The 15215-nt window shown below is 41.0% G+C and overlaps 1 non-coding gene across 1 annotated transcript; it reads right to left on the reverse strand.

Moving 5' to 3' along the window:
• Positions 1-770: 770 nt before the first annotated feature.
• trnae-cuc (transfer RNA glutamic acid (anticodon CUC)) lies at positions 771-842 on the reverse strand. The gene has a single exon. It is a non-coding gene; the product is annotated as a tRNA-Glu (tRNA).
• Positions 843-15215: the final 14373 nt, after the last annotated feature.

Raw genomic sequence — 15215 nt, forward strand, 5'->3', positions numbered from 1 at the left:
TCAAATTCTAAAGTTAATGATTATTTGCAAAAAAAAAAAAAAATGTTTATCAGTTTGAACATCAAATATGTTGTCTTTGTGGCATATTCAACTGAATGTGGGTTGACAATGATTTGCAAATCATTGTATTCCGTTTGTATTTACATCTAACACAATTTCCCAACTCATATGGAAACGGGGTTTGTAGTTACTGTGCGTGACCTCCCTCAGTGGTGCAACGGACAGTGCACTTAAAGGGGAACTGCACTTTTTTGGGGAATTTTACTTATTGTTCAGAGTACTTCATCTGCGCACGAGCACTTTCAGTAAGTGGGCCTGGTCAGTAAGAAGTGCAAATGTGTGGAACTCAGTACCTGAGGATGTTCGACTGGTCACATCTAGAGATGTCCGATAATATCGGACTGCCAACATTATCGGCTGATAAATGCTTTAAAATGTAATATCGGTTGCTGTATAAAGTTAAAGTTAAAGTACCAATGATTGTCACACACACACTAGGTGTGGCGAAATTATTCTCTGCATTTGACCCATCACCCTTGATCACCCCCTGGGAGGTGAGGGGAGCAGTGGGCAGCAGCGGTGGCCGCGCCCGGGAATCATTTTGGTGATTTAACCCCCAATTCCAACCCTTGATGCTGAGTGCCAAGCAGGGAGGTAATGGGTCCCATTTTTATAGTCTTTGGTATGACTCGGTCGGGATTTGAACTCCCAACCTACCGATCTCAGGACGGACACTCTAACCACTAGGCCACTGAGTAGGTAAAAGCAAGTTCCCTGACCGGGAATCGAACCCGGGCCGCGGCGGTGAGAGCGCCGAATCCTAACCACTAGACCACCAGGTATGTCAACTCTCTTGACCTATGCCCAGACGCAGATGAGGAATCATCTCCCTTTTACTTATTAGTATTATTTTATTCTATTTTTATTTTATTATATATTATTATTATTATTATTAAATTTTTATTTTTATTTTATTATTATCATTATATATTTTTTTATATAAATATATATATATATATATATATATTTTTTTCCCCCTCTCTCTCCTTTTCATCCCGTCCGTCTGTCTGTCTCTGGCCTCGTGTGTGTGTGTGTGTGTGTGTGTGTGTGAGAATGTGTCTGTCTTTGTCGTCTTACTTGTTATATAATTGTGCCATTTGTCCCTCGTTGGTGGGACCTGAGTGGGGTGGGAAGGTGGGTGGGTGGTTTGGGTTTTAAGGGAAAGGGTGTGAATAATTTACTGACTTTAAAATTGTACTGTTTCCACTTGCACTTTTTTCCGTCTATTTGAAAATGCCAATAAAAAAAGTTTGAAAAAAAAAAAAAAAAAAAAAAAAATGTAATATCGGAAATTATTGGTATCGGTTTCAAAAAGAAACATTTATGACTAAATAGGGAGAAATACAGAGCGTCAATAAACCTTAAAGGCACTGCCTTTGCGTGCCGGCCCAATTACATAATATCTATGGCTTTTCGCACACACAAGTGAATGCAAGGCATACTTTGTCAACAGCCATACAGGTCACACTGAGGGTGGCCGTATAAACAACTTTAACACTGTTACAAATATGCGCCACACTGTGAACCCACACCAAACAAGAATGACAAACACATCCGCACCGTAACACAACATAAACACAACAGGACAAATACCCAGAACCCCTTGCAGCACTAACTCTTCCGGTACAGTGCAATATACACCCCCCCCGGAATGGAATGCAACAGTTGCCTTTTAACGTTGCTCGGGTGGTAGATCTGGTACCACTTTGCAGACTTGTAATTGCCTTGCAGAGCAATAATGCCAATAAAAAAAGTTTGAAAAAAAAAAAAAAAAAAAAAATGTAATATCGGAAATTATTGGTATCGGTTTCAAAAAGTAACATTTATGACTAAATAGGGAGAAATACAGAGCGTCAATAAACCTTAAAGGCACTGCCTTTGCGTGCCGGCCCAATTACATAATATCTACGGCTTTTCGCACACACAAGTGAATTCCATGCATACTTGGTCAACAGCCATACAGGTCACACTGAGGGTGGCCGTATAAAAAACTTTAACACTCTTACTAATAATGCGCCACACTGTGAACCCACACCAAACAAGAATGACAAACACATCCGCACCGTAACACAACATAAACACAACAGAACAAATACCCAGAACCCCTTGCAGCACTAACTCTTCCGGTACAGTGCAATATACACCCCCCCCCGGAATGGAATGCAACAGTTGCCTTTTAACGTTGCTCGGGTGGTAGATCTGGTACCACTTTGCAGACTTGTAATTGCCTTGCAGAGCAATAATGCCAATAAAAAAAGTTTGAAAAAAAAAAATTAAAAAAAAATGTAATATCGGAAATTATTGGTATCGGTTTCAAAAAGTAACATTTATGACTAAATAGGGAGAAATACAGAGCGTCAATAAACCTTAAAGGCACTGCCTTTGCGTGCCGGCCCAATCACATAATATCTACGGCTTTTCGCACACACAAGTGAATGCAAACGCATACTTGGTCAACAGCCATACAGGTCACACTGAGGGTGGCCGTATAAAGAACTTTAACACTGTTACAAATATGCGCCACACTGTGAACCCACACCAAACAAGAATGACTTACACATTTCGGGAGAACATCCGCACCGTAACACAACATAAACTACTACTCAGTGGCCTAGTGGTTAGAGTGTCCGCCCTGAGATCGGTAGGTTGTGAGTTCAAACCCCGGCCGAGTCATACCAAAGACTATAAAAATGGGACCCATTACCTCCCTGCTTGGCACTCAGCATCAAGGGTTGGAATTGGGGGTTAAATCACCAAAAATGATTCCCGGGCACGGCACCGCTGCTGCCCACTGCTCCCCTCACCTCCCAGGGGGTGATCAAGGGGATGGGTCAAATGCAGAGGACAAATTTCACCACACCTAGTGTGTGTGTGACAATCATTGGGACTTTAACTTTAACTTTAAACACAACAGAACAAATACCCAGAATCCTTTGCAGCACTAACTTTTCCGGGACGCTACAAGGTGTGTGTGTGTGGGGGGGAGGTTTGGTGGTAGCTGGGGTGTATTTTGTAGCGTCCCGGAAGAGTTAGTGCTGCAAAGGATTCCAGGTATTTGTTCTGTTGTGTTTATATTGTGTTATGGTGCGGATGTTCTCCCGAAATGTGAGAACTGTGGGTTCACAGTGTGGCGTATATTTCTAACAGTGTTGAAGTTGTTTATACGGCCACCCTCAGTGTAACCTCTATCGCTGTTGATTAAGTATGCTTGCATTCACTCGTGTGTGCGTACAGAAGCCGCACATATCTTGTGACTGGGTCTGAACGATGTTAGAATGGATGAAAAGCGGACGTGATGATATCTCGTAGAGTACGTTAAAGGCAGTGCCTTTAAGGCACGCCCCCAAGACTGCGGTCCGGGTGGACGAGATATAATGACTGATGAACACCTTCGTTTGATAATGAAGGTTGCCTCAGCTCAAAGCCTGAGCCCCGACATTAATGAACTAGCATCCAAGAAAAGATGTCAGGTGTCTGGCTTGGGCACATCAGATTAGATCAATGAGTTGCAAACTGAGCAGTTTAAAGTCCTTGCAGCACTAACTCTTCCGGGACGCTACAATATACACCCCCCCCCGGAATGGAATGCAACAGTTGCCTTTTGACGTTGCTCGGGTGGTAGATCTGGTACCACTTTGCAGTCTTGTAATTGCCTTGCAGAGCAATTGTGGAGCAGAGTTATTTAGGCATTCAAAAACCAGTTTGACTGTGTGTAACAAAAAATGGAATTGGTAAAACTTCAAATATTGTATTTGGTTAGAATTTGGGCCGTGATGTCAGTAACATGCCAGAAATGTACTTAGAGTGTCATGCCACTACATTTGTTTCGCTCCTTCCTATTCAATGTCATTTTCATCCTTTCATCCGAAACATAAAAACTATCCATCCATCCATCCATCTTCTTCCGCTTATCCGAGGTCGGGTCGCGGGGGCAGCAGCCTAAGCAGGGAAGCCCAGACTTCCCTCTCCCCAGCCACTTCGTCCAGCTCCTCCCGGGGGATCCCGAGGCGTTCCCAGGCCAGCCGGGAGACATAGTCTTCCCAACGTGTCCTGGGTCTTCCCCGTGGCCTCCTACGGGTCGGACATGCCCTAAACACCTCCTTAGGGAGGCGCTCGGGTGGCATCCTGACCAGATGCCCGAACCACCTCATCTGGCTCCTCTCCATGTGGAGGAGCAGCGGCTTTACTTTGAGCTCCCCCCGGATGACAGAGCTTCTTTGAAGGGTCATAAAATCAAAACCGGAGCCGGTATTAAAACTCTTTCGATAACTTTTAATCAAAAGAGCTCAATCTCTCTCCTGTGTTAGTTTGAAGCCGAAACAACAAACACGCTCAGAGGAGATAATGTTTGAAGAAAGGTGACCGGTTTTTACAAAAATGTTGTGTTGAAGGGGGAATAGCAAGCTTCTTGTAGATTTTTGCTGGGGGTTGTCAATTTATGAAATGTAGGTCTAAGTGAGACCTACGGAGAGGATTTTGTTTCATGTCTCTCCGACCTTCCCAGTGGGAGTTACAGGCAGTTTTGTCATTTTTTTCTCCCGAGGAGCAGTTTTTTCTCCGTTTTATTCAAAAATTGCTCTAGAGCGCAATTTTTAAATTTGGGGTTAGGTTTTTTTTTTTATTAGATCACAATTTTTGCCAGTCCTGATGTGTGCATTCAGTTTGGTGAGTTTTGAAGCGTGTTAAAGGGGTCAAATTACAGCTCAAAAAGGCAAAAGTGACTGTTTTTAGTACTTTTTTGTCTTGAAGGGGGAATTGCCTACTTCCTGTTGATTTTTGCCCGAGGATATACAATTATGAAAACTAGGTCTAAGTCAAACCTACATAGAGGTTTTTGTTTCATGTCTCTCCGACCTTTTTAGTGGGAGTTACAGGCAGTCTAGTTTTTTGTTTCCTAGGGGGCGCTAGAGCGCAATTTTGAGTTTTGGGGTTCGTTTTTTTATTAAAAGACAATTTTCGCAGGTCCTGATGTGTGGGTCAAATAGACAGAGCTTCTCACCCTATCTCTAAGGGAGAGCCCCGCCACCCGGCGGAGGAAACTCATTTCGGCCGCTTGTACCCGTGATCTTGTCCTTTCGGTCATGACCCAAAGCTCATGACCATAGGTGAGGATGGGAACGTAGATCGACCGGTAAATTGAGAGCTTTGCCTTCCGGCTCAGCTCCTTCTTCACCACAACGGATCGATACAGCGTCCGCATTACTGAAGACGCCGCACCGATCCGCCTGTCGATCTCACGATCCACTCTTCCTTCACTCGTGAACAACATAAAAACTAATAAAAATAAAATAATTTTGCATACTGAAAAGAAGTCAGACCCTGTTAAAAATAACAAGAACGCAACACAAAACTTGTTTAACTTTGACAAGAGTTAATTACAGACAATAACCACAAGATTTCACCCTTACTTTTGACTTATTGCTGCATGTTTAAAGGCCTACTGAAAGCCACTACTCCCGACCACGCAGTCTGATAGTTTATATATCAATGATGAAATCTTAACATTGCAACACATGCCAATACGGCCGGGTTAGTTTACTAAAGTGCAATTTTAAATTTCGCGCGAAATACCCTGCTGAAAACGTCTCGGTATGATGACGCCCGCACGTGACGTCATGGATTGTAGAGGACATTTTGGGATAGCATGGTGGCCATTGTTGCGTTTTGGACCAGTTGTTCCTCCCAGGGAATTCAAGTCACAATTCGCTCCCAAGTTCTTTCCGACACTTAAAGCTGAGTTGAAAAACCACCAGAGACAGAATAGGTATTTTGTTGTATATTCTCAAAGCTTTGCCAATATACATTGATTGAGACCAGTCTAACCCTAGAACATTCTATCGCGCCTCCCAAAATGGTCTGTCGTCCCGATCCCACCACCCTCTCTCTCGTCCCATCTCTGTAGACAAAACAAATGCTAGTCAAAACACATTCCAAAGAACTCAAGGTTAACACACACAGTATACTTGCTGACAGAGCATCAAGAGAAGAAATGGAAAACACGAGCTGTTTTCAAATATGACAAAGAAATGGAAGAAGTACAACTTAAATTCAGATATATGTAAATATCTGCCTCCGACACCAGCTATTTAGTCGTCTGCTTTCATCACAAAATTCCACAGTATTCTGGACATCTGTATTGGTGAATATTTTGCAATTTGTTCAATGAACAATGGAGACAGCAAAGAAGAAAGCTGTAGGTGGGAAGCGGTGTATTGCGGCCGACTACAGCAACAACACAAACACAGCCGGTGTTTCATTGTTTACATTCCCGAAAGATGACAGTCAAGCTTTACCATTGGCCTGTGGAGAACTGGGACTACAGAGACTCTTACCAGGAGGACTTTGAGTTGGATACGCAGACGCGGTACCGTGAGTACGCATGCAGCTGCGGCTTCCAAACATTTGATCGCTTGCCCGTACGTGCGTGCCGCTATGTGCATGTCACGTACGTAACTTTGGGGACTTTGGGGAAATATATGTGCTGTATGAACTTTGGGGAGGTGAACGGTACTTTGGGCTGTGCGATTGAGTGTGTTGTGCAGTATTGGCGGGTTATATGAACGGGAGGGGGAAGGTGTTTGTTATGCGGGATTAATTTGTGGCATATTAAATATAAGCCTGGTTGTGTTGTGGCTAATAGAGTATATATATGTCTTGTGTTTATTTACTCTTTTAGTCATTCCCAGCTGAATATCAGGTCCCACCCGCCTCTCACAGCATCTTCCCTATCTGAATCGCTCCCACTGCCCTCTAGTCCTTCACTCTCACTTTCCTCATCCACAAATCTTTCATCCTCGCTCAAATTAATGGGGAAATCGTCGCTTTCTCGGTCCGAATCGCTCTCGCTGCTGGTGGCCGTGATTGTAAACAATGTGCAGATGTGAGGAGCTCCACAACCTGTGACGTCACGCTACTCGTCTGCTACTTCCGGTACAGGCAAGGCTTTTTTTTATCAGCGACCAAAAGTTGCGAACTTTATCGTCGATGTTCTCTACTGAATCCTTTCAGCAAAAATATGGCAATATTGCAAAATGATCAAGTATGACACATAGAATGGACCTGCTATCCCCATTTAAATAAGAAAATCGCATTTCAGTAGGCCTTTAAAGTAACTTACTGTAATCATGCAATTTACCCAAATTAAGTATACCCAAATATTTTTACACACATGCCACATCAATCCTGTCATTTTTTCACTAGTCAGGTTTATACATGCATACAATTTGCAAAAAATTAATTGTAGTGTTTTCAAGTTATGCAAAACCCTTCAGAAAAATATAAAAATACTGTAATGGTCATGTCTTGGTGATCATGTTTAGTTTGGCTATGTTCTGTTTGGTGTTTGGATTTTGTCAGTTCCTGTTTTTTTTTCACTCCCTGTTTTGTTTCCATGACAACCCATTAGTTTTCACCTGTCCTCATGTCACGCACCTGATTCATTTGGACTCACACAACTGTCAGTAATCATGTTCAAGACTATTTAAGCCGATAGTTGCCAGGAAGTCAGGCTGGCGACAGTGACTTCTGCTACCCATGTTACCCATACTTGCCAACCTTGAGACCTCCAATTTCGGGAGGTGGGGTGTGGGGGCGGGGGCCGTGGTTGGGGGCGGGGGCATGGTTGGGGGCGTGGTTAAGAGGGGAGGAGTATATTTACAACTAGAATTCACCAAGTCAAGTATTTCATATGTATATATGGATGGATGGATGGATGAATGGATGAATATATATATATATATATATATATATATATATATATATATATATATATATATATATATATATATATATATTTTATATATATATATATATATATATATATATATATATATATATATATAAGAAATAATTGACTTTCAGTGAATTCTAGCTATAAATATATATTTATTATATATATATATATATATATATATATATATATATATATATATATATATATATATATATATATATATATATAAATAAGAGAAATACTTGAATTTCAGTGTTCATTTATTTACACATATACACACACACACATAACACTCATCTACTCATTGTTGAGTTAAGGGTTGAATTGTCCATCCTTGTTCTATTCTCTGTCATGTTCTCTATCTTTCTAACCATGCTGAACACCCTCTCTGATGATGCATTGCTGTGTGGCACGCACAAAAGTGCTTTCATCAAATGCACTAGATGGCAGTATTGTCCCGTTTAAGAGTGTCACAACATTGCTGTTTGCGGCAGACGAACTGCTTTACTGTAGACGTTGTTTATATTGTGGGAAAGCGGACTCAGGTCCGGATGGAGCTGGAGGGGGCGTGGCCTCCAGCTCGGCCTGAATTTCGGGAGATTTTCGGGAGGAAATTTGTCACGGGAGGTTTTCGGGAGAGGCGCTGAATTTCGAGAGTCTCCCGGAAAATCCGGGAGGGTTGGCAAGTATGATGTTACCCATGCTACCATACTTCCATGCCAAGTGAGTTTTGTCTATATTCTTGTCACAGTAAGTATTTATTTGTTTCATGTTCATAGTTTTTTGCCTAAGTGCTAGTTTTTGTTTCACTAGTCAAGTTTGTTCTCCGCCTTTGTGCGCACCTTTAGTTTTGTACCTTTTGTTAGTGTTGAAATAAAATCATGTCTTTACCTGCACGTCTTGTCCACTCCAGCCTTCCTTGCAACTTGGGAAAACGAACATCCCATAGATCAGGGGTGCTCACACTTTGTCTGCAGGCGAGCTACTTTTCAATTGATCAAGTCGTGTGGATCTACCTCATTCATATATATAATTAATATTTACTTATTTATGAGATATATGTTTTTGTTAACAAGTTAAAGGTGTTTAATGATAATGCAAGCATGTTTAATACATATAGTTAATATTGTTAACAAGTTAAAGGTGTTTAATGATAATACAAGAATGTTTAATACATATAGTCAATATTGTTAACAAGTTAAAGGTGTTTAAAGATAATACAAGCATGTTTAACACATATAGTTAATATTGGTAATAAGTTAAAGGTGTTTAAAGATAATACAAGCATGTTTAACACATATAGTTAATATTGGTAATAAGTTAAAGGTGTTTAAAGATAATACAAGCATGTTTAACACATATAGTTAATATTGTTAACAACGTAAAGGTGTTTAAAGATAATACACACATGTTTAACACATATAGTTAATATTGTTAATAAGTTAAAGGTGTTTAAAGATAATACAAGCATGTTTAACACATATAGATTCCTTTCTTTCATGAAGACAAGAATATAAGTTGGTGTATTACCTGATTCTGATGACTTGCATTGATTGGAATCAGACAGTGGTGTGGATAACGTCCGCATTTTCGAATGGAGGAGAAAAAAAGTCCTCCTTTCTGTCCAATACCACGTGAAAGTGGTTGGTTTTTGGCATCTTATTTGTCCAGCTTCCGTACTCCTTTGTATGCACTTTACAAGAAATACATTGTCGGCAAACTCCGTAGCTTGCTAGCTTGTGCACGCCAGCTTTCTGAGACTCTTATTTTGTTAGCGCAACTGTGCAACTGTGCAGTCGGTCTTTGGAGTTTTGACGACAGGTACGGCGCCAGAGTCTGTTGAAATAAAGTGTTTCTCGCCTTCCAGTCGGTAATTTTAATGAGCTGGCAGCAGCCAGCGTCATCTCAGAAGACCCTCGGGTGCCGTGAATGTCAATCAAGTGACGAAAGTGACGTCATAGTGAAGATTTATGATCGCTCATTTTTAGGACTATTTTTTTAATGCCTGGCTGGTGATCGACTGACACACCCTCCGAGATCGACCGGTAGCTCGCGATCGACGTAATGAGCACCCCTGCCATAGATTCTTCAGAATTTGATCAGAAATATCAGTTCAGGCGAGAGAAAGTGAAACGTCTGTCAGCTATTATTGTTTAAACAATGATGTTTCACAATGGATTCAACCTGTCAGAGAGTATAGATTCCAGACAGTATTTGAGGTCTAGCTATGTAGTTATTGAAATAGGAGGTCACCGCGTGATGACCCTCATCTTTTGCCGTAAAATTAAACAAAACACTTCAAACATTGCAGCAAAGCCTTGCTGTCTACTAAGGATCTTCAGCATGCAGAAGGTTTGGCATGATTGCACGGAAGGAATGAGTGGTCATGTGGCACGGAGAGGAAACCTGCAGGGTTTCATTCCAGCCAAACATCACAACAGGGAAAATCACCTCATCTTAAAAATGTGTCTTCTTCGTTGCGTATGTCAGCTCCAACTGTCACTTTGATTTATGCAACTTGTTTAACGTTCACACTTTGATTTCAATGAATCCCTCCTGCCTATACAAATTGTATACAAGGTATTTTTAAGTCCTCTTGTTGTTCTGTTTGGTTCAACAATAATTACCTTACCTTTTAATCAGCTTCACCTGTCCCCTAGAGCAGTGTTTTTCAACCACTGTGTGCCATGAGATACAGTGGGGGGGGGGGGGTGTACTGTACTGTGCAATCTACTAATAAAAGTCTCAATTAATCAATCAAAAAAAACACTTTATATGTAGAAAGGTTTTGTTAAGAAACCATTCTGAGCCTTATCTTATTTAGTTTTAATTTGATATATGTTGACCACATGAACCCTGGCAATGGAGCCTGTGTGTATATGTATGTTATTATTATCATTATCATTCATGACTGCCTGCTGTTGCACTGATCAGCCTAGTGGTGGCTCACATCCATCACACATACAGCTATTTCTATTTTTGGGCAGAATTATTATAGTGTTCCCAATGTTAAAAGGATAAAGCCATTGTTTACCAATTTGGTAAATAAATAACCAAAAGACTTATATTTTGTTGTTTTCTTACTGTACCGAAAATTAACCGAACTGTGACCTCTAAACCGAGGTACGTACCGAACTGAAATGTTTGTGTACCATTACACCCTTAGATGCGGCTTATATTTATGTGCGCTCCATAGTTGATAAATAACGGTACATTATGTTAATCATCTGTTCTGCTCAGTATATCTGTGACATGGATTTAATTACCAGCTGGCAATGAAAACTAATTTAATTCAACATAATGTTATCTTAGTGGCATTATTGGATAATCATTCTTGTCTTTGTTGATCTTGTTATTGATAAACCATTTAGTATTTTCCTCACAATCCAGAGTGGGATGAATTACTGCATGATCTTTGACATCACAGCCAGACTTTGTCATAAAGGACTAGGTATGTATGGAACAAGTGAACTTGTAGCCATCAAAAAAAGTCTCACCCTGTGATTTGTGAGAGCAGTTCTTCATAGTTTTCTAACAATAAGTGCTCCAGGTAGCTTTTCCACTCCGAGTTCAGCCCATGAATCACTTCTAGCAGTAATATTCTCGTTATCTGCAAGTGTCTGACACATGCTTGTGAGTTATAGCAGGGGAGGAAGATTTTAGATGCTTCTTTTTTACGTGGTTTCAAACATGAGAAAAGTAGAGCGGGAGGAGAGATGTCTAACGCAAATGTTTTAGCCAACAAGCTTGTGTCAAGGGCAGGTGATGCTGAGCATGAACCACAACATTAGGAACACCTGTATGCGCTAATGAGATATAAAAGGTTTTACAAGACATTAGGAGGCATACTTGCCAACCCTCCAGAATTTTCCGGGAGACTCCCGAAATTCAGCGCCTCTCCCGAAAACCTCCCAGGACAAATATTCTCCCGAAAATCTCCCTATTGACGGGAGGACAACAAATACCCAGAACCTTTTGCAGTACAAACTCTTCCGGGACGCTACAAGGTGTGTGTGTGGGGGGGAGGTTTGGTGGTAGCTGGGGTGTATTTTGTAGCGTCCCGGAAGAGTTAGTGCTGCAAAGGATTCCGGGTATTTGTTCTGTTGTGTTTATGTTGTGTTACAGTGCGGATGTTCTCCCGAAATGTGTTTGTCATTCTTGTTTGGTGTGGGTTCACAGTGTGGCGTATATTTCTAACAGTGTTAAAGTTGTTTATACGGCCACCCTCAGTGTAACCTGTATTCACTCGTGTGTGCGTACAGAAGCCGCACATATCTTGTGACTGGGTCTGAGCGATGTTAGAATGGATGAAAAGCGGACGTGACGATAGCTCGTAGAGTACGTTAAAGGCAGTGCCTTTAAGGCACGCCCCCAAGACTGTGGTCCGGGTGGACGAGATATAATGACTGATGAACACCTTCGTTTGATAATGAAGGTTGCCTCAGCTCAAAGCCTGAGCCCCGACATTAATGAACTAGCATCCAAGAAAAGATGGCAGGTGTCTGGCTTGGGCACATCAGATTAGATCAGTGAGTTGCAAACTGAGCAGTTTAAAGTACTGAATGGTTGTTTTATTCATTGTTATTTTATTTTCAAATTTATTAGCCTGTGGAAAAAGTTAATGTGGATATTTTACCTCAGAAGGCTGCAAATAGAAAAGAGGCATTCCATTTTTATTTAAATTGTATTTGATATGCCATTGATATTCTTTAATTATTAATATTATTATTTGAAACTCGATTTTGCATGTCAGCAGCGCAGAGATGTTCCCAACCGATGCACAGGCGAGCGGTCCACCCCGGGTCCCGACTCTGGACAGCCAGCACTTCATCCATGGCCACCGGACCTGTGTGTCTCCCCCTCCACAAGGGATAGGGGGGAGCAGAGGAGAAAAGAAAAGAAACGGCAGATCAACTGGTCTAAAAAAGGGGGGTCTATTTAAAGGCTAGAGTATACAAATGAGTTTTAAGATGGGACTTAAATGCTTCTACTGAGATAGCATCTCTAACTGTTACCGGGAGGGCATTCCATAGTACTGGAGCCCCAGTAGAAAACGTTCTATAGCCTGCAGACTTTTTTTGGGCTCTGGGAATCACTAATAAGCCAGAGTTCATTGAACGCAGATTTCTTGCCGGGACATATGGTACAATACAATCAGCAAGATAGGATGGAGCTAGACCGTGTAGTATTTTATACGTAAGTAGTAAAACCTTAAAGTCACATCTTAAGTGCACAGGAAGCCAGTGCAGGTGAGCCAGTATAGGTTTGTTTATAAGTATATAAAGGTATATACAGTATAGATATGTTTATAAGTATATAAAGGTATATACAGTATAGGCGTAATATGATCAAACTTTCTTGTTCTTGTCAAAAGTCTAGCAGACGCATTTTGTACCAATTGTAATCTTTTAATGCTAGACATAGGGAGACCCAAAAATAATACGTTACAGTAGTCGAGACGAGACGTAATGATCTCAGCGTCGCTAGTGGATAAAATAGAACGAATTTTAGCGATATTACGGAGGTTAAAGAAGGCCGTTTTAGTAACACTCTTAATGTGTGATTCAAACGAGAGAGTTGGGTCGAAGATAATACCCAGATTCTTTACAAAGATTTGTTTACAAAGATTGTTTTCAAAGGAGAGAGTTGGGTCGAAGATAATACCCAGATTCTTTACTGATTCGCATTGTGTAATTGTTTGGTTGTCAAATGTTAAGGTGGTATTATTAAATAAATGTCGGTGTTTAGCAGGACCGATAATCAGCATTTCCGTTTTCTTGGCGTTGATTTGCAAGAAGTTAGCGGACATCCATTGTTTAATTTCTTTAAGACACGCCTCCAGCTGACTACAATCCGGCGTGTTGGTCAGCTTTAGGGGCATGTAGAGTTGGGTGTCATCAGCATAACAATGAAAGCTAACACCGTATTTGCGTATGATGTCGCCTAGCGGCAGAGTGCAGGGCCAAGAACCGAACCCTGAGGAACTCCGCACGTTACCTTAACATAGTCCAAGGTCACATTATTATGGGAGACGCACTGCATCCTGTCAGTGAGATAAGAGTTAAACCACGACAAGGCTAAGTCTGACATACCAATACGTGTTTTGATACGCTCTAATAAAATATTATGATCGACGGTATCGAAAGCAGTGCTAAGATCAAGAAGCAGCAACATAGATGACGCATCAGAATCCATCGTTAGTAGTAGATCATTAGTCATTTTTGCGAGGGCTGTCTCCGTAGAGTGATTTGCCCTGAAACCGGATTGAAAAGGTTCACAGAGATTGTTAGACACTAAGTGTTCATTTAGCTGCTGTGCAACAAATTTTTCGAGGATTTTCGAAATAAAGGGAAGGTGGGACACCGGTCGGTAGTTTACCATGAGGTCAGGATCGAGGTTAGGTCTTTTGAGCAGAGGACGAATAACCGCTTTCTTGAATGCTAGAGGAACAGTGCCAGAGGAAAGTGATAAGTTTTTAATATTTAGCACTGATGGACCTAATAATACAAAAAGCTCCTTGATAAGTTTCTCAGGAAGTGGATCAAGTAAACATGTTGTTTGTTTTATCCCACTTACACGCCGTAATAGTTCCTCTAATGTTATTTCATCAAAAAGACAGAGACTATTTTGGATTGCAGTATCCGTCGTATATACAGTCGTATCTGTGTTAATAGAACCCAGTTGTAGCTGGGTTGCGTTGTCTTTAATCTCCTTTCTAATGAGTTCAATTTTCTTATTAAAGAAATTCATAAAGTCATCTGCCGAGTGGGTGGAGCTATTGGGTACCAACTGTTATCTTTTAATGCTAGACATAGAGAGGCCCGGAAGTGATACGTTACAGTAATTGAGACAAGACGTAACTAACGCATGATTAATGATCTCAGCGTCGCTAGTGGACAAAATGTTATTAATAATAATACAAATTTGAAAATAAAAATGTATGAATAATGTGCACTTGATTGGTGTTTAAGGGTTAAAATGTGGGCCTGTTGGCAAGTCTATTGGTCACTTTCCCGCTGGGGGTGCCACCGATGTCATATTAATCGCGATCGACAGGTTGGCGACCCTTGTTGCAAAGGCTGTGTGGGGACTGGTAGGAAAAAGAGAGCTTTTGACGGTGGCCGTGTTTGAACGACAATACTGTAGGCTTTAATAAAAGTGCCTCTGGATTACAATAGTTTAACATTTGGAGCACTTTATTATTCACATATTTGTGGTGAGAAGCGGCTCTCTCCACTTGCATCCTGTGGATCTCCTGCTGTGTTGATCACATACTTTTGGTGTCACTGAGAAAAAGTCTGACTACTTGGGTAGTTTTAAATAAAAACAGTTTGCTTTCTTCTGTGATCATTTTTTGAGATTATTCGCATGTGTAAACTTCGACAGTAATAGTAAAAACAAAAATGTTCCCATGGTCCTTATA

Source organism: Nerophis lumbriciformis, linkage group LG12 (assembly GCF_033978685.3).
Source record: "Nerophis lumbriciformis linkage group LG12, RoL_Nlum_v2.1, whole genome shotgun sequence".
NCBI classification, from domain to species: domain Eukaryota; kingdom Metazoa; phylum Chordata; class Actinopteri; order Syngnathiformes; family Syngnathidae; genus Nerophis; species Nerophis lumbriciformis.